The sequence below is a fragment of the Grampus griseus genome (genome assembly GCF_964374135.1).
Source record: "Grampus griseus genome assembly, chromosome: 8".
NCBI classification, from domain to species: domain Eukaryota; kingdom Metazoa; phylum Chordata; class Mammalia; order Artiodactyla; family Delphinidae; genus Grampus; species Grampus griseus.
This window is the reverse complement of record NC_139002.1, coordinates 11,514,385-11,541,628: the sequence shown is the minus strand read 5'-3', so window position 1 is coordinate 11,541,628 and position 27,244 is coordinate 11,514,385. Positions and strand designations below refer to the sequence as shown.

Below are 27,244 nucleotides of genomic sequence, written 5' to 3'. Positions count from 1 at the left end.
AAAAATGGGGGTGGGGGGTAGCTAAAAGAAGTAACTTTTTCTTTAATAGTAGTTATTTTTCAAAGTCAACTTTTCTCATGGGGACAGACTGGCAACTTTTACCTGTATGTAAAATGTTAAACTGAATGGAATGTCACGTAATAGGGTGGGTGGGGACAGAGAATGTGGGAGCACAATGCACTCTTATTTCTCCTCCCACTACCATTTCTGCTCTTGAGTAGTTCAAGTTTAAAAGCAAAATGTCCTTCCTAGTTATGTGTGGAGTTTAACATACGTATATTGATTTTTGAATTTGTAAGAATGTGGTGAGGGCTCCTGGGAAACTGAACTCTACCTCATTATACACACACACACACACACACACACACACACACAACATATATAAGTATTCACATATATATGTATATAATGTATATTTTTCAAAAAAGAAGTTGCACTCGAACAAAATGAATCTATAGTGCTCACATTTGATTAGCAGAAAATTTTGAGTACATGGGATTAAAATTGGTCCAAATTCAATTATTGCTTTAAAATATTATGACTATGGTGGATGCTGGTTGTCTCTTGAAGATAATTGTATCTTCCATTTCCTGGAGGCAGCTTAGAGTAGCAAAAAGGTCATGTTAGAGTCAGAAAGCTGGGGTCAAGTCTTATCTGAATCATGAACTGGCCCTTTGACCTGGACAGCTCGTTGACTCTTCAGTGTGAGTTTATATTCTGAGGAATAAAGAGTAAAATGAGGATGTGAGACAGATGATTTAAAGGTTCTCTTTTTGTCCCCAATATGCGATCCATCATCAATACCAAAAGCTCCTGAGCTTTGCACTCGCTCGAAGATTATGTTCCCATAGGTTAAGTTTCCAACTTAGGCTGCATCTTACAACCACCCAGGGAGCTTTACAAAAAATCCCAATTCCCAGGCTACACCCCCCACCAATTAAATCGAAGTCTTTTGAGGAAAGATCCAGGTTATCACTATTTTTTTAAGCCCACGTGGTGGTAGCAATGTGCTGTCAAGGTTGAGAACTCCTGCTTTGGGCACAATGCAGGGAGAGGACCTGAAATAATGACGTTAACGTTGTTTCACTATGAACTCAAGAATTGTGTGCATCTTGATTCCCTCCTATATCTTCAGGACCTAACAAAGTGTCTACCAAAAATATAGTAGGTGCTCAGGAAATCATTAACATTTTCAGTGAACTTTGGCCAACCCCTAAAAAAATAGGGTTTATCAAATCTGGTATCTACTTTGATCATTTTCACTTTGCTCTTATTTACTGAATAAGATCTCAATTCTCTACTTTCGTTTGCCAATGAAAACAAGGAAGGCAAGTAAAATAATGGGCAACCCAGCTGCAGTGACAATTCAACTATCCTTGGGATGGATGTAAGGAAATCATCTCTCTCCATATCCTCTAGAGAAGAGGCTCCTGGGGATCTAAAGACATATCTCCTACACGACCCCACACATCTAGGTGAGAATAAATAAAACAAGATATCTGAGTATCCAGATGTCATTCACTCATTCAGCAGATGTTTAGGAAGTACTTACATTGTGCCAAACACTGTGGTAAGCTATTGTAGACTTTCTCAATGAGGACTTTATGCTAGAATTAAACCTTAATTCTTAATTAAACCTGGGTATCTTTACATGTAATTAATTAATTTCCTTCCTATGCATACAATTTTAGTTATATATCATCGTTGGGAAAATTGAAAAAACAGTCACTGAAATAATTGTTTTGCTCTGTGGTTCAGATGACAAACTCGAGATAAGAAAGGCTGCAATTTTAGGGGATAAAATGACAAACAAAACACAGTACTTGTCTTTTAGAACAGTACTATCTAACAGAACTTTCTCAAGGATGGAATTGTTCCATATCTGTGCCATTCAACACGGTGGCCACTAGACACAGGTAGCTACTGAGCACTTGAGATGTAGCCAGTGCACCTGAGAAATTGAATTTAAAGTTTTACTCAATATTAATTTAAATTGTAGTAGTCATATACGGTGAGTGGTTACGCTACAGTACAAGGCAGCTCTAGAATCTCATATTCAAATGGAGGAGACTGTCACATAAATTCTCATCATCTGGGTGATCAGCACTAATACGAAGTAAGCACAGAGTGCTATGAAAGCACCCAGGTGAAGAAGCTAGTCTTAGGGGTAGTGGATGGTTGGGGTGAAGACTTCCAAGAGGAAACGCCCTCTAGGATGAGACATGAAGGACAACAGATGGAGTCTGGAAGGGGTGGTAGAGTACCAAGCAGGAGTAGGTGTGTGAGAAAACTCAGAAGATAAGAAATGGCAAAGATGTACGGTGAGAACCTGCCAAAGCAGTGATACTTGATGAGTCCAGAGAGGAACGTTGGGGCCAGGAAACAGGATAGGAAGGGTTTTAGATGTAATGCTATTTAAAGGGCAATGGGAAGCCAGTGAAAAGTTTGAAACTGTGGAATGATAGGATCATATTTGTGCTTTAGACAGATTTCCCTGGGTGCTACTTAGCAGTGTGGAAGGGAGAAACTGGAGGCATGAGGCAGGAGTCCAGGTGATATGAGACTTGTCTTAAATAGTTGGAGGATGGGGAGAAGTAGACACATTTAAAGACAGAAAGAAGGAAAAACCAAAAAGATTTACCTGATTGGCCATGACAGGTGGAAAGAGGAAAGACAAGGATCACACCCTGGTTTCTGACTTGAATAAATGATAGTGCTGCTTATTAAAGGCAACATGGGATCATTTAGAAATTGCCTCTAAATTGAAATTTCCCCACCATATCAGATCATTTGCTCCTCATAGATCCTGAAACTAGCTTTGATGCACACTAGGGAAAACACCCAAATTATGAGAGCATACTCTTCCAAGAAATCAACACGAGTTCACAGCTGATGCATCACTGCTTTTATTGGGGGTTCAGGGGACATATGACAAAGTCTCATAAAATGTCAACAAAGTCACATTTTGTGCTTGGCTATGCTTTAAAAAAAAAAAACCTGTTTATTTATGAGTTCACTTAATGAGAACTGTGTGAGATATGGCCAATGACCATCATTTTGAAAACAGGACGACCTGAGCCACCAGGAGGTCTAAGTGTGACAATGCCAGATATCTAAGCGCAAGTTTACAGCAGTCAAATATTCAGATCCTTCCAAACATCTAGATGCTCGCCCTTAAGTAGACACAGATTAACTGACTCCTTCAAGACAAAATTATGTTTTGAACTTCTGTGTTCTCCAGCTGATCACTTTTTCTTTTTTTTTTTGCGGTACGCGGGCCTCTCACTTTTGTGGCCTCTCCCGTTGCGGAGCAGAGGCTCCGGACGTGCAGGCTCAGCAGCCATGGCTCACGGGCCCAGCTGCTCCGCAGCATGTGGGATCTTCCCGGACTGGGGCACGAACCCGTGTCCCCTGCATCGGCAGGCGGACTCTCAACCACTGCGCCACCAGGGAAGCCCCTGACCACTTTATTAACCAGTACTAAATGCCAACTGAAGGCAAAGGGGCTGGTAAAGAAGAGTGAGGTTTCCTCAGTTCTAGTTTTTTATGGCTGAAGTATCCTTGAGTTAGTAACAATTAAAATAGCAAATAACCATTGATATTTTCAAAAAACATAAGGACTATTGAAACAGTCGTGTTTAAATATTCATGCAGAAGCTCTTACAAATATATACTGTCTATAAAACTGGTTAAGAAAATGCTCATTAGAAGATCTGGTTTGTTTAGGTGAACTAAGAATGCCAAATAACTTAAGAATATCATTGAAGACGTTGCACACGTAACTTGGGCCATTGTGTGTTCTTTGTGGATGGACCATTGACAATTTCTGGAACTAAAGATGTCAGTTTGTAGCTAGCTAATTTTCACATTGAGGTGAGAAGCCAAAGAGGTGCAAAATTGAAGCAATCTACTAGGTACAATGCTCCCTGATCACCCAGATAGAATGTTTTCACTGATCAAATTCAAGCTCACACTTCATTTAGACAGGGTGGAGAAGTTCAAGAGCCTCTGAGGGCGGCATGGTTTCCGGACCGAGCTCTGCTACACTTCAACGTGTGATCTTCCGTAAGTCACTCAAACTTTATGGATTTATCACATCTGTAGAAAAGGACCTTTAAGCTCTGCCCACCTCCTATTTTTATTCTCAAGTAGTTGAGATTTCATGCTGACCGAAGTGAACAGTTTCATAAGAGTCTGGCCCCCTCCCAAAAAAAGGTCTAAAATGCTGATAGACTCTATTGCCCAATTTTTTTCAATTTCTTTCATGAAAATACATTCCATCATGTGAGTTTAACCAGAAAACTGAAAAATTTGAGAAGCTAATTAAGGGAAATAGCTATTTATTTCCCACAGAAAAATATCGAGGAATATAGAAGCGGTAATATTACAACGTTGGTAGCAATATCGTGACTTAGCGCGTTAGATCATGAGCTCTGCAGTCGCAATTCTGATTGTGAACTCTGTATGTGGCAGTTTGGCAAGTTACTTAACCTCATTAAAAGTCAGTTTTCTTTGTGTAAAATGGGAATAAAAAACAACATCTATGTGGCAAGGTTGTTGTGAGGCTTAAGAGAGTTAACACAGAGAATGCTTAACATGTAGTGAGAACTCAATAGATATCCATTGTTACTAGGCTCACAGAAAAATCACAAATCTTCCTATCAGTTGCTTTAATGGAAGAAATATGATTATAATTCTAGGCTACCCCTAGGGAGGGAGGGGGGGAGTGCGTGTGTGCAAAGTCTTCACCGTATATATATCTATACATTGGCACTGAAAGTCTGGGATGCAGTGCAGAAGACATGTATATTCATAATTCCCTAAAACCACCACGTAGATGCTTTCCTCTCTGACTTTTCTCACAATATTGCATCCACCTAAAGGCCTCTATTTTCTCCTTCCTTTCCACTTATCTGAATCTTTAACAGCCTTTAAGATTCATCTTGTATTTTCCTCCTTTGGGAACTTTCTTCCCTAAACAGACCAGTTTGCCCAGCTTAAGGTGACCCCTGAGCTCCTTGTTTATATCTTTGGCTTTGTTTTGGTTTTGCTCTTATCAGTTGACCTGATTTGTTACTTATCTTTTCAAAAGTTTATGTGCCTCTGCCTCACTAGATTTAAACTCTTCAGAGGCACTGACCACATCTCACAGAACCTAGCTTGCCCGATAAAAAGAATGGTTGGTTGGTTGGCTGGCGTCAGTGGGATCTTGTATTTCTATGCCACAGTCTGAGTTCTCACCATTATTTTATCCTTTGGATCGCCTCCCACTATTTCATTATTTCAAAAGAACTTTATATTCTTTAAGTCACTCTGAAGGTCAAACTCGGTGTGTGGCTAACATTCAATTTACTTCCGGCATGAACAACTTTCTATTTTAAAAATCGGTGCATTAATAAGCATATTCATTCATACTAGAAAAAAAGTTTTTTAAAAATGAATGTCACACAGAATTTAAATACAAACAGGAATACACATGACGAAGGGAAAAGTCCTCGGCTCCTTCGAAATCTAGACGTCATTCTTAAGTGTTTCTGTTTCTTGAAAAGCTTGCCTTGCTCTTGTTCTGAGATTCTATTGGCTGAAGGTGCAGCATGTGGGTGTGTCACTTGGCAGGAGAGGTGTCTTCAGGTGATCGCTTTCTTTGTTTCAACTTCACAGTCGGCTTGAGCGTCCATCAGGACAGCAGTCTCTGTGGTCTGTGTCCTTTCACTGGGGAGACATTCCTGAGGAGGGGGGACTATAGGACCAGCTGAAAGGACATCAACACGACTAAAAAAATAACAGAACACATCACAGAAGGTTATCACATTGACTCTTTAATACAAATAGAGGAATGTTATGATACTTTGAGAGCCATGCTATTTCTAACTAGGAGTGAAATGCTGCATCACCAGAAAAACGGAGCTTGCTCATTGTTCATCTTGTTCAGGAATCAGTCAAGCAACAGGATTGCTTGAGAGTGTGTGAGAGCACCACGATCCTCGCTCTGGGAGAGTGCGCTCCGTAAGAATAACTTCAGGTTTATCCAACAGGCAACTTACTGAAATAGGACACGGAGGAAAACAACAAAAGAACACAGGACATTAAGGACACATTCAACTAAATCTAAAGACTACATGCAAAATCAAATAAGTAAGGGCACATCAGTGCTTAGCAATGTAGGAGTGAACGGAGTCACTAGAATGGTTAGGAGTCGATGTCAATTCCTTGTATGTGTCTTTGTATTTCTAGTGCCTGGCTCAGAGGATGACACATGGTGCCCCCCGAAAGAAAGAATGAGAGGAACCACAAAAGGGAGGGAGGGAAAGAGGAAGGGAGGGAGGGAGAGAGGGAGGAAGGAAGGAGGGAGGGAGAAAGGGAAGAGGAAGGGGAGGGAACAAGGGAGAGAGGGAGGAAGGAAAGGGGAAAAAGAAAGAGGGAGAGAAGGAAGGAAGGGAGAAAGGGAGGGGAGAGACAGAGAAAGGATGAAGCAGGAGGGAGGAAGAGAAGGTGAGAAAGAAAAGAAAGGTTTCTGAAATGTAGAAGAGGTGGAGAGGCAGAGCGTGCAGAGAGGAAAAGCTTGGGTGAGAGCGTATTCAAAGATCTGGAAGCCTGGAAGAGCAGGCTCCCTTAATTCAAGAAGAGGTTATGCGTGGTTTGAGAAAATGGGCGGGGCAATTTTCAGGAGGTTTTGAACAAGTTAAGGTTTAATTTGGGAAGGGTGTAACAACTGTAGGCTTTTGAAGGGGATATTAACATGATATAAATGCATCAAGTAGAAAGGGGAAACTGAAACTCAAAGATGTCAACCCAATGGAAAAAAACCAAAGGATACTGCAAGCAATTAATGAAGGCAGAAGGACTAAAGAATATGGTCTTAAAATAGAAAGGCAGGTGCTCCTCTGGGTTTCTTCTATGTTAATGTTGAAGGAAATGGGCTTAGATCTCAGATCAAGAAATTCCTTCTCCCACTGTGTAGCTTTTCTCATTCTTCGCCTGTTCCTCTTTTCTGTCCCTGCCCTTCCTGAAACTTCAGTCTTCACTGTTTTAGCATCAAGGCAAAATATGTTAGTAAGTACAGCGCCTGGAGGTGGGATCAAATATAACTTTAAAGGGCAGCTGTTGGTGCAAATAGACTGCGGATTCAAGGGTCCTGAAATTGTTCTTATACCTCTGTAAGAATCGCTTCAAAAATTCCCTGCTGGAGAAGAGTTTAGAGACCAACTAATTCAACCCACTTATTTTACAGACAAGGATATTTGGGAAGAGCTGTATTAATGTTTCTTTCATTCTACAAAAGTTGTTATGAATGCAGTATACTTCGCAGGTGGACCTGAAATTAACTAAAGCCTTTACTGTCAGCTTCTTCATTATGCTAGCACAATGAAGATGCATAATGAGTTAGGTACATCAAAAGGGATTTACTACCACACACCCCTCTTTCTGCACTAAACGCTCTGGACACACTGAAAATGTTGGTTCTCTTTCTAGATGGCAGGTATAATATATATATATATATTTCCGAAAACCGGTAAAATACCCTACTGTTAAATATTGTTAATAGATATTTTTCTGTTCTGATCAAGCACGCAAAACTGATCCTGGATGAGTAATTAAATATACATCTTACAGATTTTAGAATTTATTATTTTGTGAACACAGAATGGGAGGGTGGGGTGCTAAGCTTTTGATACATGTGTATGAGACTCGTGCATCAACTAAAATGCCACTGCAACAAGGAAGGACGTGTCACAAAATTCTTGTGTGACTCCTTTGGGTAGCTAATAATGCAAAGCTCTCGCATACATCAGCAGATGAAAAGTAAATCAACGTATTGTTTTGGTGTTACATAGATAGAGCCCACGCATAATGTCTCTGGACCCCGTCAGCAAAATGAATTTTGAGGAATAAATAGTATAAACATGCAAAGCACCATACTCCAGGTGTCTATTATGAGTCAAAAGTTTAACAAATCAGCTTTCTTTGGGGCCTGTGGCTACTTAATTGGAATGAGTTATATCTTGTATCCTCTTAACATGAGCCTCCCTTGGAATCCTCTTTGTCTCCTGAACGTCTAAGCATAAATTGGGACCCTGGCATTGCCTTGCTTGAGGTCCCTCTGTGATCTGATGGGGATGATTCTCCAAATTTATATCAGAAGCATCTCCACCCACTGAGCACACAGCAAGTGCCAAGTGCCAGGCTGACCAATCCCCTCACTGTTGCTCTGCCTGGATCGTGCCTTAATGGCTAGATCTTCAGGGTCAGCTCCTTGGTGTGGTGGGGTCTCCAGTCCAGGAGACACCATATTGAGACACCAAAAGGGAAAGTGATGTGAGTGCATAAATGACCTGAGGCAGAGTTTCAGTTATTCATCATGTGTCACGAAAAGTGGAGGAAAAATAGGAAAGAGGTTGTTTGTTATTATTTTGATTACTTTGATTAAATTAAGATTATTATCTCTGCCTAAGGCCATTTCCCTGGCATTTTATCTCATTATTCTAATAAAGGAAATAGATATCTTATGAATACGATTTACTGTTCTAACACTCTCCATTACTTCAAGTTGCCAAAGTCGAGATGAAGACTCAATCAGTAAAGAGCAGCAAATATCTTATGCACAATGCAAGTATCCACAATGCTAACCCTTTTAGTAATCGTGAGTTTCCAACATCTAGGTCAGACACATTCATTCTTGCGTGAGAACACAGAGTTCTTTGCTTCTTATATTAATTAACAAGGAGTTAAAAAAAATAAAAGCTGACTTTAAAAACATTCTACTCAGGAGCCATTTCAAATGAGGAGAAATGCCCAAGGGGGGGGGGAAATCTCAAGTAGGCAACGTGTAAAGCAACACACAACTATATGCACATTAGTATAATTACACATTGCAAATTATATCGGATGTATCTAATATCTAATTTTTTGAAAGCTGATTCCACTTGAGATTTCAATAACAGCATCAACATTTTGCAGGTGGCTCCTTCTGTATAGTATCCAAAGGGAATTATTCCTCTAATGTGCTTACAGCCCTCATGTAAAAACTGAAGCTCTTCCTTAAAGGACCAATGAACAATGAACACTGGGAATATTACCTTGATGGATAAAGCGAGGGGGGGGGTCCACCAAAGATAATGTTCAGCATATGGTTATTTATTCTGTCCCTTCTGTGCAGAGGATCCTTATTTGCTTCAAGCAATAAGAAAAATACTTAAACAAGAGCCTCATTAGAAAATGTGGGGAAGGCTCCATACATATTCTGAGGCAATGACATGAAAAGCTAAGGGACTGATGATTTTTTAGATCAACTGCTAAAAGAGAAGTGTGCAAGAGAATGGCAAATTATACCTTGGACTGAAAACAGAGACTGCCCTACATTCAATTCTGCTCTGTTAAAGCATATGACTAATTTGTCCTAAAGACGACACCAGGTCAAAGCTCCGTTTTGAAGAATAGGCTTTTGTCCTCATCTTTCTGTATCAATCAATCAATCATCAAATAACCAAATACATATTTGTGATCCTGGAGAATGGAGCATATTATTCAAGTTGATTGGATCCATTTTCTTGAGTCCTCCTTAAAGAACTTTCTGCTAATTAACCAGGGTTACTATTGAATTATTTAATTATCTGCACTTTTGTGCAATGAAATATGTTGTCATATCACATACTTTATCACGCTGTTGCTGTTCATATTTAATGATGCCTCTATAGTTAGCAGTTTCCTTTGTTCTGCTCAGTAAGTGGTTTTAGAAAAGGGGGTGGGCGGGGAAGGAGGAGCCTTGGGGTTTGTAAAATACAATCATACATTCCTGGTGCACATGCAAAACTTTGTGCATTGACATGAATTTCTTTTTCAAAATCAAGTTGCAATTCCATTTGGAATAAGCTAAGAGGCACATGTCAGTGACTTCAAATGCAGTCAGAGCGATATTCCTATACCTTGAACACCTCTCCAGTGTATTTCCACTGCAGTGCAGTGGTAAAACGACGACTTCATTTTTTTTTTTTTTAATCAGCAAGGAATGTCTTTAACAAGGAAGAAGTAAATTATGATAATGACTCTGAATGGTCGGATCCTTGAGCATTACTAATTAGCATTTATTGCCTGGATTATAGAACAATACATGTGAAACCGAACTGCGATTGCTCTTTTACATCCAAGAACTGGAAAAGGCAGTGGAGCAAGAGGCAGTATCATCAGTGGTTGAGTCAGTGGGTTTACATCTCCTTGAGAGTGTGCAGAATTCCTCGTTTTTGGGGTTTTTTTTTTTGAAAAATACAAATGTGGTCCTTGGTATTTATGGCCCATTCATTTCGTGTGTGAGGCACATATTTACATATGATATCATAGTCATGGGAGACTAATGAGAGGAGAAACATTTTGGCTATGATGTCATTTTGGGACAATTTTATCCATTGTGAGAGTTTAACAGTAAAGAGCGTAAAACTCGCCGTTTCATAAAAGTATGAATTTTTCTGTAGAAATTTTGACTTAAAAAGGAAACAAAGAACTCAGTTCTTAGTGACAAAAATTTTACATTCACCTCCCACTTTCTCTTAGGAGGCCTACAGTTGAAAATAATTGAGAAAAGGCAAATTGGTCTCTGGTTTAAGATCCTTTTTTTCATTAGGAATTTGTAAAAAAAATAGGATTCTGAAATTAGAAATAAGTGAGGTATTAATCAACAGACCAACATCACTCCTGTAAATAAAGGCCACTCACATAATTTGGCAACTGGAATTCCTAAATAACCCGGTAGGTAGGAGAGAAAGAGGGAGAATTAACCATTCATCATTCTCGCTGCAGACTCACCGTTTTCCTCCACACCCCATTACAGCGAATGAAGAGAAAAAAAAAAAAATCATAAAATAAAGCCGGTACTAAATACAGTCACTAGTCTTCCGAATACCTTTATGGATTCCCTACCCTGATCCTTTTTAGTTTGAAAGAATAAGTTTGGCTAAATCTGTGAGGAGATTAAACAGACTGGTGATAAAAATTAATTCTGCTGAATGAGCAAATGCATTGGGATTGCAGAGATGCAAATAAGATAATACTTTTCTTTTCCTTTGACATACCAAGCGGATTAGTTTAGAATGTTAAATTTGATTTTATTAGAATATATTAGCAGTGTTTTAATTAATACCAATCAAACATTTTCTTTCCCTGGGGCTAGATGTGCTCCTAACGCTTTCTAAATCATCTGTGCTTTATACATCCAAAAAAAAAAAAAAAAGAAAAAAAGAAAAAGGAAAAACCAACCACCAAATTACTAAAGCCTTTTGTTACATTCTTCATAATTTTACTGTATTCAGCAGAAGACTATAAGCTGTTTACCTAAAGGTGTCTTGCCCATAAAATTAGTTCCCAGGTGCTGGGTTTAAAATGAGTCCTGTTCACTTGTACAGTTGATTTTTTTTTTTTTAAGGTTGAATTAGAGACTTGAAAAATAAACATCTTCTGTGTTTTTCTTTTGGGGAAAAATGTTGCAAAAGGAGTTTTGGCTGGTTCGTCTTACTCTTGGCTTTATTCTCTCTAGAGCTTCCTAGAGCTGTTAAATTTCCAACTGCATGGGTTTTAAGCTGGCAGTTCTTTGGAAACAGGGGCAAAAAAGGAATGAAAAAAAAAGGTGGGGCGGGGGGCAATCTAGTTAAAAATACGGTGAACCAGTGTGCCCTGTGAACTGAATTGTAACTGTGCTGCAAGGAAGTGCCGCATTGCGTTTCACTCCTGACCCCTCTCCTTTTCTCTCAAGCTTCCTGTCCTTCTGTGTCCGAAAGCTCCAGTTCACTTCTTTCTCTTTTCTTCCCGCAATGCACCCCCCCCCAATTTCCCTGCCTTATTTTTTTTTTTTATCTGCCAAGCTGGATTTGCACTTTTAAAGATCAGTATCAATAATGCCCTGCTTGTTTCGGTGGCACTCTCCCTTTAAAAGACAGCCCCCTCTAATTGATGCGTCTGGGCTAGTCTAGACTGGTAGTGATTGAACCAACCACCAATTATGTTATTCATTTCACTGAACTTCACTGATGGGCTTGGTGAGGAAGAAGGGGTGTTGAGAAATCTGCCCTTATACTGAAGCACTTCCCTGCTGAAATATAAAATCTCGTGTGTCGTTACGCACTCCTAAATGCCTGTATGATCAATCCTATGATAGCAACCTTAGGACATGAGCAATCCAGGTGAAAACATGTAAAAAAAACCCGAAAGAGTGCCTTGCAATATAAACTGTATCACTTGTATTAAATTACTATGCTGTTATCATTTAAAAATCACAGAAGAATTACATCCAGCATGCTTTTATTGATCCCTGCATACAGTTTCATAGAATAAGATGCAGCTATATTTTGACCTCGAAAAGCACCAAATGTTTGGCAAATACTTGATATGAATCAAGTGGTAATTCTATATCCATAAGTTAAATATATGCCTTTCCATAATTTCCAAATGCCTATGCATGCACATCAGCTAAGATGGGGGAAAATCATTAATCCATTGTATAGAAACCAAAAGATAACTTGAAAATCAAATAGCTCTTTTCTCTGACGCATATTCAGGCTATCAAAGGCTTGAAAGTAATATTTAAACATTACAACTACTAGGACGTTTCGACAAAAAGCACAATGCAATTGTTGCACAATTCGTTTTCTCAATTCAGTTTTCTGATACAAAATGGTTTCTTGACTACGATTTGGAGTCAATGACTAAAATGGCAATAAACACTTAAAAAAAGAAAAGCAGGAAAAGAACAGTTTCCTTAACCTTCGGCAACGTATAAAACAAGGTTATAACCGACATAAAGTCTTTAAAAGAAGAAAGCATTTGAAGTCAGGGTTGACTTAGGTATTTTCCAAAAATAGAAGATAAATGTTGGCTCAAGAGTACTAAAATGGTTTAGATGAAATTGTATACTGGAATTTTTCACAACAAAGAAAAGGTAAGTTACTGTTTCTCTTCTCTAACTATGAGATAGATCTAAATCACCGAGATTCTTGTGGTATCAAAAGTTACATTTTTAGAAAACTGCAAACTAGGTAATGCTAACAATTACCTTAAGAGAAGATAATTTTAACTGCACAGTTTGGTGTTATAAATAACTTCGTTGGATTATATAAATCCTGATCAATTTTTTCTAATTTTTAAATAAAAAATAGGTATTGATAACTTCTAAGTGATACAATAATTGTGTGCGTGTGCTGTTTCCTTTTATATGTTTAAAAATATATATTTCCTTTTATTTCTTTCCTTTTATATGTTTAGAAAATACATTTCCAATCCTTATTACTTTTAAACTCATTGTGTATAACATTTTAAAATAGATGTCAGGCAAGGAAGCTATAACCTCTCCTTTTATTTTATTTTTTAAAGTGTTGCCAAGTAATACAAATTTAATCTTTGTTAACACCATAAATTCCATCCTTCTTGTAAGTCTAGCAAGAGTGGAATTTTTAGCCTACTGATATTTTAGCTCACACTACTGGCTCGTCCCTATTTGTGTCTGTGTGTTCACTGTCCAGCCATATATGATACACATATGTGGGCACTGAATATATACTCTACCCACATGCCCATTTTAATTGGGCACAATTTTAAGATTAACTGTTGAGTTGAAAAGTTGGAGGCATGGGGCATGCTGGGACTTCAGCTGATAGGTTCTGAGGTCAACCACCAGGTACTGAGCTGTTCTTGTTACGCTCGGATAGTACTGCGTGTTGCTCTCAAGGAATAGACCAGGGTAGGTGAGTTCCACAAGCCTCAGGCATCAATAATAAACATGCGTACACATCGCAGCCAACACGCTATTATCACACAATATATACCTACTTTAACAGAAATCCAGGAGCTGCCACTTTTCTGGTCACCTGATCCCACCTAACAATGAAAACCTCAGAGGTGCACTCAAGCACTTCAGACAAACTTTCTTTTCTTTTGTTTTTGCTTCAGAGAAAAAAAAAGTTCCACCAAATTTCCAGGATGCAAAGGCACGGCTCGCAGCTCCCAAGAGCCTAACCCGTGGATTGAAACGGTAAACATCACAAGTTAGGGTCTCAGGGATTGAGAGGAGCGCACTAAATTGTTCTTTCTTGAGACAAAACAAAGCAAAACAGGAATGACAAGCGATTTCTGTTCGAGGTTCACGACTAAGAGACAACAAACAGGTGGCAGGATATTCCCTCGCTCTCTAAGCTGCCTTCCTTCACAAAATTTGGATTCCACGTAAGTATAGTAGAAACATACAAACGTACGCAGCGTCTGTGGGCGCATATACATACCTGAACATACAATCGCCAGTCTATCAGAGAAAACTCTTTGAAGCTTTGGGCAAAAAGAGTTTACTAAAATGGAAAACAATATGAATAGACTCAGAAATGCCCACGTTTTTCAAACCACGGTCTACAATCAAGATTAAACGTCAAAGCTTTAATTTACAACTAGCACCAATGACGGTAAAGAAAATCCGAGGCATCTCTTCCCCCCTGGGCGAGCATGCCGCATGCAAAACCATCCAAATCAGGTTTCGAGAAGCAGAAGACCAAGCAGTAGGATTTGGAGGCTTGGAAAGTATACATACGAAGAGCGTTTGAAACTCACCCATTGGAAGTGGAGTCGGGCTGCAGCCTCCAGTAGCACCGTCCGGGCCAGGGGGGGAAACGTGAGCTGCAGGGCGCTTGCCTGGGCGAGGTGTTTCAATAGAGGACTGAGAGCTGGGCAGGGAGGGGGAGGCGGGGGCAGGAAGCGATACACCAAATCTAGAGACTGTAACTCTGTAGTTTATGCTTTGACGAGAGAGGGGGTTAAAAAGGGCGATTCGGTGGGAGTGGAGGGAGGGAACGGGGCTGATCAAATTTTGAGAATATTAGGTTAAAAATTCAAAAAAAAAATGTTTTTCGAAGAATGAGAACCCTCCCCAGGGCTGCTTTTCAAAATTTCCTCCTTCCTTCTTTAGCGTGCACTTTGCCAGTCCTGCGAAGGGCCTCCTGTACATCAGCTGCTTGGCTGGAGCCAAGGCCAAATCACCCCGAGCCAGCACCAGGCTGTCACTTGGTCGAGGCGAGTGGGAAGGGGTGGGCGCGAGCCGGGGAGGCGCATCTCCCCCGCCCCACTCCCGCCGCGGATCCTTTGAAGCCGTTTGCCAATATTTCGGAGGAATCCGAAGCACAATTCCCCTCCATCTTCGCAGACAGCTACGGGCTCTGTACCTGATAGATCGTCGCTTCCCCGCGTCTGCCTGGAAGCTGGGCTTTCCTCTGCGGAGATGGCTCCTAGTGCCGCCTCCAAAAATGAAACGAAAGGGAGGGGAAGTGGGTGGGAAGATGACTCTTTAAAAATTTTTTCTTCCCCTTTTTTTCTTTCCTTCTGTTTCCTTTCCTTTCCTCCTTCTTTTTCTTCTTTTATTCCAGCCTGAGCAAGGTGGATGGATGGCTAGTCAAAGAGAATGACAAAGCAGCCCCTGCAAAGGAAGGCACTGGAGGGGGCCTCGGGCACTTAGGAAAAATGCTAAATATTTTGTATATATTTCCATATGCAACTAAAAACCGTTAAAGTTCCAGGATCTACCCCCCTCTGCCCCCTCCCCCCACCTTACAAAATAGAATCATAGGAGCAAGACAGCTATATTATGTCTCTTTTCCCTCTGTACAGGGTTATTCAACATCCCACCCCCCCTCCACCCCATCTTCAAGACAACTTTTTTTTCTCACCTCTGTAGGTTCTTCGCAGGCACAATCCTCTGTTCAGTTCAGGGTCTCTCCTTTTTCTCTCCCTTCCCTTTTCCTTTTCCTCTCAGAAAAGCTAGTCCGTCATCATCCTACCTAGCTTCTCTCTCTCTCTCTCTCTCTCCCTCTCTCAACCTCTCTCCCTTTTTCTTTTACTGTTAAAAACATAATAATAATGGCCCTTTCGACATAGCAGCATGAAGTGGCTGCCTTTGAGAAAGCACATTTAATCTTTACTGGCTCCCCTAGGCTTCAGTGAAGAAGGAGAAGGCAAGAAAAAAAGGGAGAGAGAGGAAAAAAAGATTGTAAGGGAGGCTGCTGACGGACAGCAAGCGTCAGGCACAAATCAGCGACAAGTTGAATTTTCCTAGACCACACTGCCCCCTTTCTTCTCGGTTCTCTCCCTGGGCTCCTGGAAAGCCCGAGTGTCTGGTTACAGGAGGCGATGGGTCTCCTTTTGCCAACCATGGTGCAGATTCCTCGCATGCCTGCTTAAATCTCTGGCAGAGTAAGGAATCAATATCCCCCTCTAATCACCTTTAGCTCTTCTAGGGCTTCTGAGAACCCACTTCGCGCTCCTCACGGCTCCCCCGCCCTGCCAGGCTCCTCCATACAAAGCTTGCCGTCGTCCTGTCATTTCTCACTTCCTTCCATATCTTGGAGGCAAGCCTCTCTTCTAATATCCTCTCGCCCGCTCCTTCTCTCTGCTGTCGTGTGTCTCATCCCTGACTCCCAGCACCGGATGCACTAAGGCTTCTGCCTGACTACTAATGAGACCAAAAATACACCAGCAGGTCAGGGGGAAGGCCAGACACTGTGTTATACAAATACAAAAAAAAAATCCTCAGCCCTGCTAGACCCAGAGATCAGGTATCACATTTTCTAAAAGGGAAGAAAAAAGGGGGTGGGTGGGGTGGAGTGAAAACGAGAGACCACAGTGCAGAGCTCTGCCTAATTGTTCCACATCCCATGGGCATTTAAAACACGCACGCATGTGTGAGTGCAGGTGATGTAACTTGGGGAAGCTGGGTGGGTTTTCTTTATGGACAGAAAGTCAACAATGCCCAAAGACTTCTTTGAAATCGGCATTTAGAGGGATAAAAGAGCAGTGATTCAAATCTATATTTAAAGTACGCAGACACTCTATTAAGGCATGTGATGACTACAATGCTAAAAATCTCTTTCTTTTCAATGGCTGGGTTTTACGCATTGACTCTGTTTGCCGTGTGTACTAATTTACCACTTACATTCCCTTGGATTTGGAAATGAACTTATCAGTGACTGTAGCTCATCCCAACCCTTCGCTTCTACTGCAGACATTTTTCCTTATCCCTGAAGCATTTCTCCTCGAACGTCCATCAGTTCTGTGCACACTTCATTGATCAGCCTAAAGTCCCTTGATCATGATAAGTAATCATTCAGATGACAAAAAAAAAAAAAAAAAAAATAGTGGCACAAGAAAAAAAATGAAAGACATCCTGAATTGACCAAGGGAGCATATCTTACCATTTCTGTGGGTACACATCTTAAAAGCTCGGCTACAGGAGGATTTTGTAAAGCAGGTAGCTCTCGAAAATTAGGGTCTCTACCTATCTGTACACACAGTGGGTATACTGCCATCTTCACCCAATTTTCGTGGCTAGAATCATGCAGACAACAGGCAGTGCTGTGTTAAATATAATGCTGGGCTCTGTAAAGAGCAAGGAAGGGAGGGAGGTAGCTGAGGATGCAGGTTTCTTCCAAGTCGATGTTTTTAAAAGGTAGTTTCTTTGTGCTCAACTCAGATATTGTGCTTTGTCTCTGACTGTGAGACCTGCAGAAGCACGGCTGGATGCCAAGGAAAAGGAGAAGAAAAAGCACAAACGAGAAGGAGATGCAGAGAGAAGAACAAGGGAGAGGGAGGAGAGAGGAAAGGAGAACAAATTGAGGCAAAAAGAGAAAGACCTACAATCATGGTGTTGGGTTTCCTTTAATACCTTTTTTTTTCCCTCTTTCTCATTATTGGGAAGGAGAAAGAGATGGTTGGCAGGGGTTGGAGACTGGGTTAGAATCTTTTTCAGATTTGGCTAAAAGGGTGTTTGCACTAGACTGATGGAGAAAAAGAAACATGCTAGAATAATCATAAAGGGTGGAGCTGTCAAAAAAAAAATCTTTGACTCACTGGGTGCCTCCCTGTAACGCCAAAATGAATCGTTCCTAAGGAGAATCATCAATTGTCTTAGTGTCCTTGTATATGAAGTCCAGATTATGGGAATCATGGTTGTACTCATCCTCAAGACGGAAAGATAGACGGAGAATGACATTTCCTGAGATTCTCTGAAACCTCTAGATATTTGCAACAATGGTTCGGCATGATTTTCACACACTGAGCTAATTTGTCCCTGTCTGTATTCACTCAGGTTATCAAGATATACAAATATGTAACTTATAAAAGTTTTGCTATGAACACATCATTTTCTCTATACAACTCAGCCATGTCTTTGGAGGATACTTATTTCAAGCAGTTAACACCTGACCCCAATTTCTGTGGGTAATTAGTGAGCTAGATAACCACACAAAGTGGGTAATTATTTAGTACCCAAGGGTATGCTAGAAGTGGGTAGTGGTTTTGTTAACAAAAGCACATTTCTAATTATTGTATCTATGATGGGTGTTTCAAAAATACCAGTTACTATACCAAGTGAACCATGATAAATAAGTGAACTATTTTGCTGTTCTTAGCACATGTGTGTGTGTGTGTGTGTGTATACGGTTACGGTTAATAATATTTACTGCTCCTGTATAGGGTGTTGTGAAGATTAATCAGATAACATCTGTAAGACTCTCAGAGATGCAATGTGCTAAGGAACTTCTAAATACAGTGTTATTTTTGCTCTTACTATGTTGATGAATAATCCCAGGATGGGAGAAGCTGAGGGAGTAGATTTCAACTGGATTGAAAATATGCTGAGATCACAAACGTGATGAGTTTGATTACGGGGAGTGGTCTCCCACCTGACCGAGAGGAACACAGGCGGTGAGAGAAAAGAAAGGTAGATGCCATTTCACTTGTTTTATATTTTGGTTTTTTGGCCGGAGGCATGTGGGACCTGAGCTCCCTGACCAGGGCTCGAACCCACACCCCCCTGCATTGGAAGGCGAAGTCTTCACCACTGGACCACCAGGGAAGTCCCTGCCATTTCATTTGGATCGGAGGAGCCAGGCTGGGAGGGGAGGGGCAGAAGGCAGGAGTCAGAGATGGGCCGGGAAGGAAGCTGAATCAGCCGGACCACACCCTCGCTCCAAAGTCTGTCTAGCCGTCCCTTTTGATGAGCAGCAAATAGGCACAAAAATCCCCAAAGAAGACGTCCATGCCAGTCCTGGGACAAATTCATCACAATTACAACCAATCAGCCGGTTATGTAGTATTTATTCTGGAGAAGAACCAGCAGTGCAGATTATTTTCACAAATGCAGATATAGTTCCAAATATTAGAGTGTTGAGAACAGGCACACACAGACCAACTTTAGGTATCTTTAACCCGAGCTACAAACAGCAACGAAGAAGCGCTTTCTAATGCCACTGCTTTTATGAATCATCTGCAGGATAGGATATTATTAATTTCTGCAGAGAAAGGAAGAAGAATAAATGAAGAGGAAAGGAAAAGAAAAAAGAAAAGCCCATTGCTTTCAGGGACCCTAAATCTGGAGAGCAATCAAGCCTTGAAAACAAACAACAAGAACTTACTGCTTCTTCCTCTGTAAACGTCCATCTCCTTGAGCCCGGTGTCTGGCTGAGGCAGGACAGACAAGAGGCCTCTGGGATCCAAATCTTCAAGTAGGCTCACCACATTTTTTCTTTCAAAGCAAGGTTGTCTTGGGGATTAACCCTAGGAGTCTGGGAGATGTGAAGCAGGTTGGGAGGGTGATGGGAAATATGCAAGGATATTGTATTCAGCCCAGTTTACGGTCTCTAGGGAATAGGAAAGGGAAAGGGCCCCATTAGTCGGCCAACAGGTACCACTGCTGAAATCCCTGCTTGGAGGATGGCCTCCAGGACACGTGTTTATGCTGGGATTGGAAGCCAGTGGTGTGATGAGCTCATTTTAAGAGTTTGGGAGCAGAGGGAAAATATCTCCAGAAGCCACCCAAGCCAGGCTTCTGACCTGAAGCCCAGTATTTGTCACCCCCTCCCTGAGCTCAGAACTACAAAGGCCGACTGGCATTCTCCAACCCGCCCAGCTCCTTTCAAACCCACAGACTGTGCCAGACTGGCCCCACCTCCCACTGCAGCAAATTCTGTAGCCCTGCTCCATGCCGCCCTGTAGGGAGCCAGATTTCCACTTTAATTGTCCTACCTGGCCTTCTCCTCTGCCACTGCCCCTGGCTCTTGGTTCCTGGCATGGTTTCAAAGGCCCAATCAACTGCCTCCCCTCCCCCATCATCATTTTAAACACTTCTACTTCTCCCCTCCCCAAATTTTTAGGTCTAAAATCTTTTTATGTCTTAGGGTTTCTTTCATCTCTGGCCACCACCATTTCCTTTCTTTGGCCTCTTTTTTTTTTTTTTTTTTGTCATATTAAAATTCAGTCCTATCTCATGTCTTGGACTGAAAACTCAAACCACAAGTCGGCTGCTGGCATCTCCCCCAACCCAGTCTTTCCCCAACCACATTAACATAGCCAACAAGCCAACGCATCTCAGGGCACTTCCCAAAAGGTCACCTAAAAAGAGCTGAAGCCAGTAGAGAATAGGGTGTGTGTGTGTGTGTGTTAACTGATCTAACTACATGAATGTAGTGGGAAAGGGTCTGATGGACATGGGTGGGGGAAAGAACAGAGGAAGGGAGTCTGGTATATTTGTGATATTGAGGATAAAAGCAACAGAAGCTAATTATTACGAGAACATAAGGTAAAAATTATAGTTTTATGTATGTATGCATGTGTGTGCACACAAACACACACACAAATTACTTCCACACATCACAATATCCTAAGACCATGTGATTACCTGCAAGGGTATTTACCATACTGTGAACAGCGACAGGAAGGTGATACCTGGTCCTGTAGCTAAAAGCTGAACATGAAAGCCTTCTGGGATGGCTCTGAGGAGGAAGACAAACCTCTACAAGTCACCTGCCCCCTCCACCCTTGCGTGGGCTGGGAGACTAAAAGAGGTAGCACCTCTCCCTTGCTTCCACCATGATTTTAAGCTTAGTATTGCTCTCTGACCCTCAAAATACTTGTGCTCTTAACCTTACTACTTAGGTACTTTTGCTTTACTGTTGCAATTCTGTGCTCTGTGACCCCTCTAAGCTGTTATTGGGGTTCTTCAATGTGCCAGACACTCACGGATAACTAGTATCTCATTTAATCCTCAAAACAGCCTTGAAAGCCATCACCAGTGTTTTACAGATGCAAAGGGTAAGGTCTGGAATTGCCCCTAGGATTTGAACCCAGGTCTAACTCCATAAGCATGATCTTTTCCTTTGCATCAGTACACTCTTTTATTGCCTGTCTCAGAGTAGGTGACACTTTCTGCAGGTAACCCTCTCAAACTAGCCTAGTTTCTCCTTCTATGTAGTTTGCATAGCACCCTACACTTTATCTTAGCATTTATTCATTCTTTTTCATTTAGTTCATTTTATTCAATAAATATTTATTGACTTGACTATATGTCAGGCCCTGTGCTGGGCAGTGTGCTTTCCTTAGCTAGAGGAGAGAAGAAGATGCTGTGGTATTGGCACTGCCTAAATACTATGCTATCTCCACCTCCAAACTCGAAGGTGAATGAAGACAGGGGCTGTGACATGGTCACGTTTGTATTCCCAGTATACAGCACCTGGCACACAGCAGGAGCTCGCCAGTTTTTGAATAAACTTCCACACTCACGTAAATGTGATTTTGATTGTAACTTTTGGAGAGGGGGGATTCATGTCTGAATAACCCTGCGAATAATGCTTAGTAAAATGCTACAGAAAAGTAGCGTTTAATAAATGGTGAATTGCAGCCTTATTGTCCATGACGATACTCTGGCAGAGGTCCCACCTATATTCATGTTTGTGTTTCCGGAAAAGAGCAAATTGGTCTGTTTCATCTATTCTAAAAGTTCCAAAGGTGTGCTGTTGGAAGCCAGATGTACTTTGTCTGAAATCTCACTGCTCTGGGGATTAGGAGGTACCATCAACTGATAAAGCATCCAGGATGACATGGTCGTAAAGGACTCTTCTGAGCTACGTGCAGAGAGACATCTCTTACAGTTCAGAGGGTGTGGGTAAGTCTAGATCTGAGACTGGCAACCCAGTTCAGATGCCCTCATTTCAGAAAAAGAGGTTGAGAAGCTCGAAGTGGTTCATGACCATTGGACCTAAAGGCTCCAGGGTTTTTCATAATGTGTCTTCTGACAGAAAGATTCGACAATTCCTTCTTTTGCCTAAGGAAAGAATATTTAAGTATGTATAAGTGGTATCCCAGGCAGGCTAGCTTCTCTGCTGGTCTTCATCTGTGCGGAATCCCTGTCTCTGAATAGAGGGCAAGGGGAATAGGATGGCGTTCAATCTGTCCTTCGACAGGCGTCCATGCATGTTCAGGGTTTAGGCACCACTGATTCAGTTACAATCTTCACTAGGCTGGGGTCATTTCCGTGATATTAACCCAGAACACAGTTTCTAAAGATGCATCCTTGGGGGCCTGAGGCACCTCTCACGGGAGAGCTGGATGGAGTTTGTCTACCCCAGCCCACAAACTCTAAATGTGCTTTAGATGTGAACTATCTAACTTCTGTTGGCAAGAGTCCCTCGTCAATTGACAAAAACACTCCTTACTGTTCCTCCTAGGAAGGTGAGGAAGAGGAAGCTTAGTTATGCACTGTTTGGTTAGCAATGCCCTTTTCCTAAAGCAATGACACTTTGAACTGGTAGGGAGCAGTGTCTGGTACAGGCAATCTGCAGTTCACGTGGTCCCAAAAGGAGTCATCTGGCAGATTTTATACCTTAAACCCACACCAGCTCCAAGGGTCTCAGACCGAGTAACGTCAAGCTAAAGAGCTGGATTTGGGCTCAGTGAAAAAAAAATTTTGTTTTGCTTTCCTTTAGCCGTTTAGGATATTAGGGGAAATCAATGGTGAGATAATCCTTCAGTATATATATTTACCAACATTGTTTGATATAAATATATAAAATAATTCTCTTGTCTCCTTATGCCTCATCAGGTGAGTTTCAGAGGACTTTTCCAGGTTTCTAGCTTAACTCCACAGAAGGGAGTTTATCCGATGGACCCACGTGGTTTGTGAAGTTCTCTGAAAGGTAAGCTACTGTCCATTGCCTTGTGGCCCGACTCTCCCAATTTGTAGGAAGTACGTTTCACTAGTCTTTAGGGTCTAGAAGAATAGAAGAGAAAATCTTTCATTCCTGTTAATAGTGGGTAAACTGAGAAAGAGAGAGAGGGAGAGGATCAAGACCCTTCTAAAAGGTGAGATCCCTATTACCTGTACAGTAAGAGAATCGAACCCAACATTATAAAGATCATTATTCTTGGCTTCTGTGTGTCATCTAAGAGCCAAGTTCTATTTTGGTCTAGGCTTCCTGCTATTCAGTCATTAGGTTTAGGCTGGCAAGAAAAGAGGCATATTTCCACACGCTGAGACTTTGGAAGATTGAGATGGCTAAGCTGAGAGTCTAGAGATGATATGCAACCCAGGATACAGGCTAGGGACTTGGTCTTGAGTTTGTATAGTTTTTGAAACTGCTACAAAGCCTGGAGGTTGTGAGGGAAAGGAGAGAGGTGGGGGAACGGTAAAGCTTTGGAAGTCAAGAGTTCTTATCTCACATTCGGTCCTAAGGATGCCATGGTTCTTAGAGGCATCTTTGCTGACCAAAGTCATGCTCTTTAGAAGACGGGGCCCCTTTTATTGTGTTCTGGATCTCTCAGTACTTTCCAGTATACTATTTTGTACTATACAGTACTTTCTCCCTATAAAGGAGAGAGGTATCTATCCAGGGCAATGACCCCATCATCAGGAAGAGATTGAACTACGATTCAGATTTCAAGGTTTCCAGTCAAGCTCCTAATACTGCCCCTCACCTTTCCATTAATAGTCATAAAGTTAAGACACACTCCTTCTTCACGTTCAGACTTTTCGGACCTTTTAAAGCTGTTTAAGTTCTAAAGATTTAGGACGAGGAGAGGGGGAAGCAAATATCCTCATGTCATTATTCCCCTTTCATAGTTGGGAACCAAGGCCATTCGTGGCTCAGTACATTTCCCCAAGAAGGTGCTCAGAGCACCAAGAATAGAATCTAGGTCTCTCAACCCAGCTGTTGAGAATGAACCACTGCAAGTTCAGTCAGAGTGAGTTTGTGTAAATCCAAGGTATCGTTAAGAATTATCATGCCCTGTGCACCTTGGTTTCCCCCATTATTAACTAACGACAGCGCAGTCGGGAAGGGCTTCCAAAAGATACGATTATGTCTACTAGAGCATTTGTAAAATAGATGAGTTTCAAAAGCACTGAGCGTGCAGAATTAGTAAAACTAAAAGAATACAGAAACACTTTGAAACACGTTTTGGGGACTGAGGGGCAGCGGCAGTATCAGAATTCCTGCTGAGATGAAAACAGAGAGTGATGAATAGGGAGTGCTCTGGGAAGAAGCCGAGGAATAATTTAAGGGTGGAAACTGCTACCTCAGAGATTTTCAACTTGGCACGTCCAACACTTCTCAAGGAGTCTCTCCATGCTACAACGAGCAATGACATGAGGACCACAGAAAACTAAGTCAGAGGGAGCCGGCTCGCCTTCTGCGGTCTGATGCTTCGCCCTCCAGGAATGTTGGATGGTGCCTCCAATGCAGGCTGGCCCAGAGCAAACCAACTACAATTTGAGGCCAACCTGCATTCCCAAACTAGGGGAGGTTGAGTAGATTCTTTCGGCCTTCCTAGGTCTTTAAAGATTCACTGTGATATTTTGACTATCTACCCCAAGACTGCTGGACTGTTCAGTTTATAGGCCTTGGGGTCTACATGCCCGCCTCTGCAAGGGATTTACCTGCACATGTGCTGAGTTTGTTTCTACTGTGCTTAGAACTCTGCCTGCCATGTAATTGGTGCTTTACAAATTACCGCTCATTCTGTACATTTCTGGGAATTTAATATAGTCTAGGGCCATAACGTCATGTAACACAGACCTATCAACTAGTGATACAGAGACAAGCAACCTCTAGTTGATGATTTTCCTCTCCTGCCATGAGCTTAGTGACTCAGAATCCATACCTTAAAATGTATGGAAAAGAGAAAAACGTTCTAAGGTAAGGAAGGAGAAAAAGAATTTCAAAAATTAAACAAAAAATCTGGCTGGTGTTTAGCTTCTATTTAAAATGTTAATAATGCTTTGGGTGTTTCTCGGAAACATCTAGGTATCTAGTTGTCAATGTCTTTTTAAAAGCAAAGTAAACAGAGAAAACAGATCAGAAAACTAAAGTAGGGTAGGACATACTTGGTGAACAGTATCTTCCCTCCAACCATATACCATCTCTCTCTCTCTCTCCCTCTCTCTCTCTCTCTCCCTCTCTCTCTCTCTCTCTCTCTCTCTCTCTCTCTCTCTCTCTCTCTATATATATATATATATATATATATATATATATATATATATATATAAAATCTCGGAGCCCTGATGACTATTTTTGACTGTGCAGTAAGAAATGATTGAAGGATCAGGAAATAGGAAACAGCTCTGTTCAGACAATTCACAGAGAACAAGCAAGGTAAGACCTGAGTGGACCTGAACGTGGGGGAAAAATCCCACATATTCCTCCTCTTCTATTGAAAACAAGGGAGAGATTAGTCTGGAAAATACCACTGCAGAGAATGAACTTTTCTGTGCTGATGAGAAAGGAGAATTAACACCCCGTCTGCTGTCTTCCTTGCCTCCTTTGGATAACTTCAGTCTCTCTTTCCCCAGTGGCCCCCAGCACTGTGAGAAGGTCTTACTCAGGACCTGTTGCACTGTGATTGTGGTGCATACTGTGTGTATCTATCCCACTGTACCATGACTGTCACAAGCAAACTCTCAGTAAGTGCTGAATATAAAATGAGGAAAGTCAACTAGAAGATAAAATTTAAGAACTATAGGATAAAGTGCACACGCAACCACGTCCATAATAAACACGGAAAGGCGGGAGTTCAATTGGATCCAGTTTCTGGGCTGGGTCTTATGGGACAAGAAGGGGCAAAGAAGAGGCTCTGGCAACCATGAATCCTCCATCCTCCGTGAGGATATTAAAGCCCTGCTGGCCAAGATGTGCACACAGAGTTGGAATCTGGCCCTGGGGAAAATCAAAGACTTACACACCCTTGTCTGGTCTGCTTTCTTGAACTTCAGCTTCTATTTCTGGTTATAGTGGTCCTGAGACAGTTGAACCAATGGAAAGAATATAGAATTGAAAGTTAAAGACACATGAGTTCTCTGCTTACCTTTGTCACAGTCACCTCGGACAAGACATTTCACCTCTCAGATCATTAGCTCCCACAACTATAAAATGAGAGGACTGGATTAGATAAATTCTGAAGTTCCCTCCAGGGAAATTCTAGAATTGCCTAGTCCCTCTCTCTGTCTAGATTCTATTACCTTACAAGAATATTGTCTTAATGGTTACAATATACATGGGATTTGGATTTAGAAAAGAAAGGGAATATCTTAGCTGATGTTAAAAACAATTTAAAGTCTGAATATACAAAACAAGAGAAGAAAAATGTTAAGAGTCTCAGTATGGGGGGATTCACCATACTAGACTGGGTCGAGAGAAGGGGATGCCCATTGACTTGTCTCCAAAATCTCCTGATCATTGAGTGGAACAAAGAAATTTTGACAAGATTCTTGGGCAATAAGAAAGCATGTTGTTGGAAAGGGGTAAGAATCAGTATCCATTCCATTTCATAGTCAAAGAAACTGAAGTTCAGAAAGGATGGATAACTCACTCAAGATCACACTGTGAAGGGGAAGTCACACCTGACTCCCAGGTATCCTGTCTCCATCCAATTATGTTGTCCATGAAGAAACCACCACTGCTTCCGATAAAACATGAGAACATGGCACCCCAGCCCAGCAGAACTGTCTCCTGGCCACCTTGACTTTCATGCTAAAATCACACCTGCTAAAAATCCCTGTAATGTGGTCACTACAGAAAGTGACCACACAAGTGATACAGATACTCTTCAGAAGATTTCTTGTGGTCACAGACACTTCCACTGGCCTGGGGTTAGGAAATCTGGTTTACATTCCTTTTTCTCTCATTTTAGGATCTTGTAACCAATTGCCTTCCTTAGGAGTCAAAAGACTTATAAGAGAAACTTATAAAGTGTAAAATGACCCAAATCAATGTATATAAAACATTGTGAGAAGAATTTTTTGTCTGGTATTACTAGTTATCTAAAGAAACTACCCTTATCTACTTTTTTAATGTGTGTGTATATATACATATACACACAAACACACATATATTTTAAATGTGTGCATATATACTTACACATTTTAAATATATATTAAAATATATATGATAGTATTAACACACAC

At 41.3% G+C, this 27,244-nt stretch overlaps 1 long non-coding RNA gene across 1 annotated transcript; it reads right to left on the bottom strand.

Annotated features, from left to right (window-relative positions):
- Window positions 1–2,896: 2,896 nt before the first annotated feature.
- LOC309826636 lies at window positions 2,897–15,916 on the bottom strand. Its single transcript, XR_014297121.1, has 4 exons — window positions 15,687–15,916; window positions 14,578–15,408; window positions 5,895–6,043; window positions 2,897–5,772 (listed from the first exon to the last, which is right to left on the bottom strand). It is a non-coding gene; the product is annotated as an uncharacterized lncRNA (long non-coding RNA).
- Between the last annotated feature and the right edge of the window lie 11,328 nt (window positions 15,917–27,244).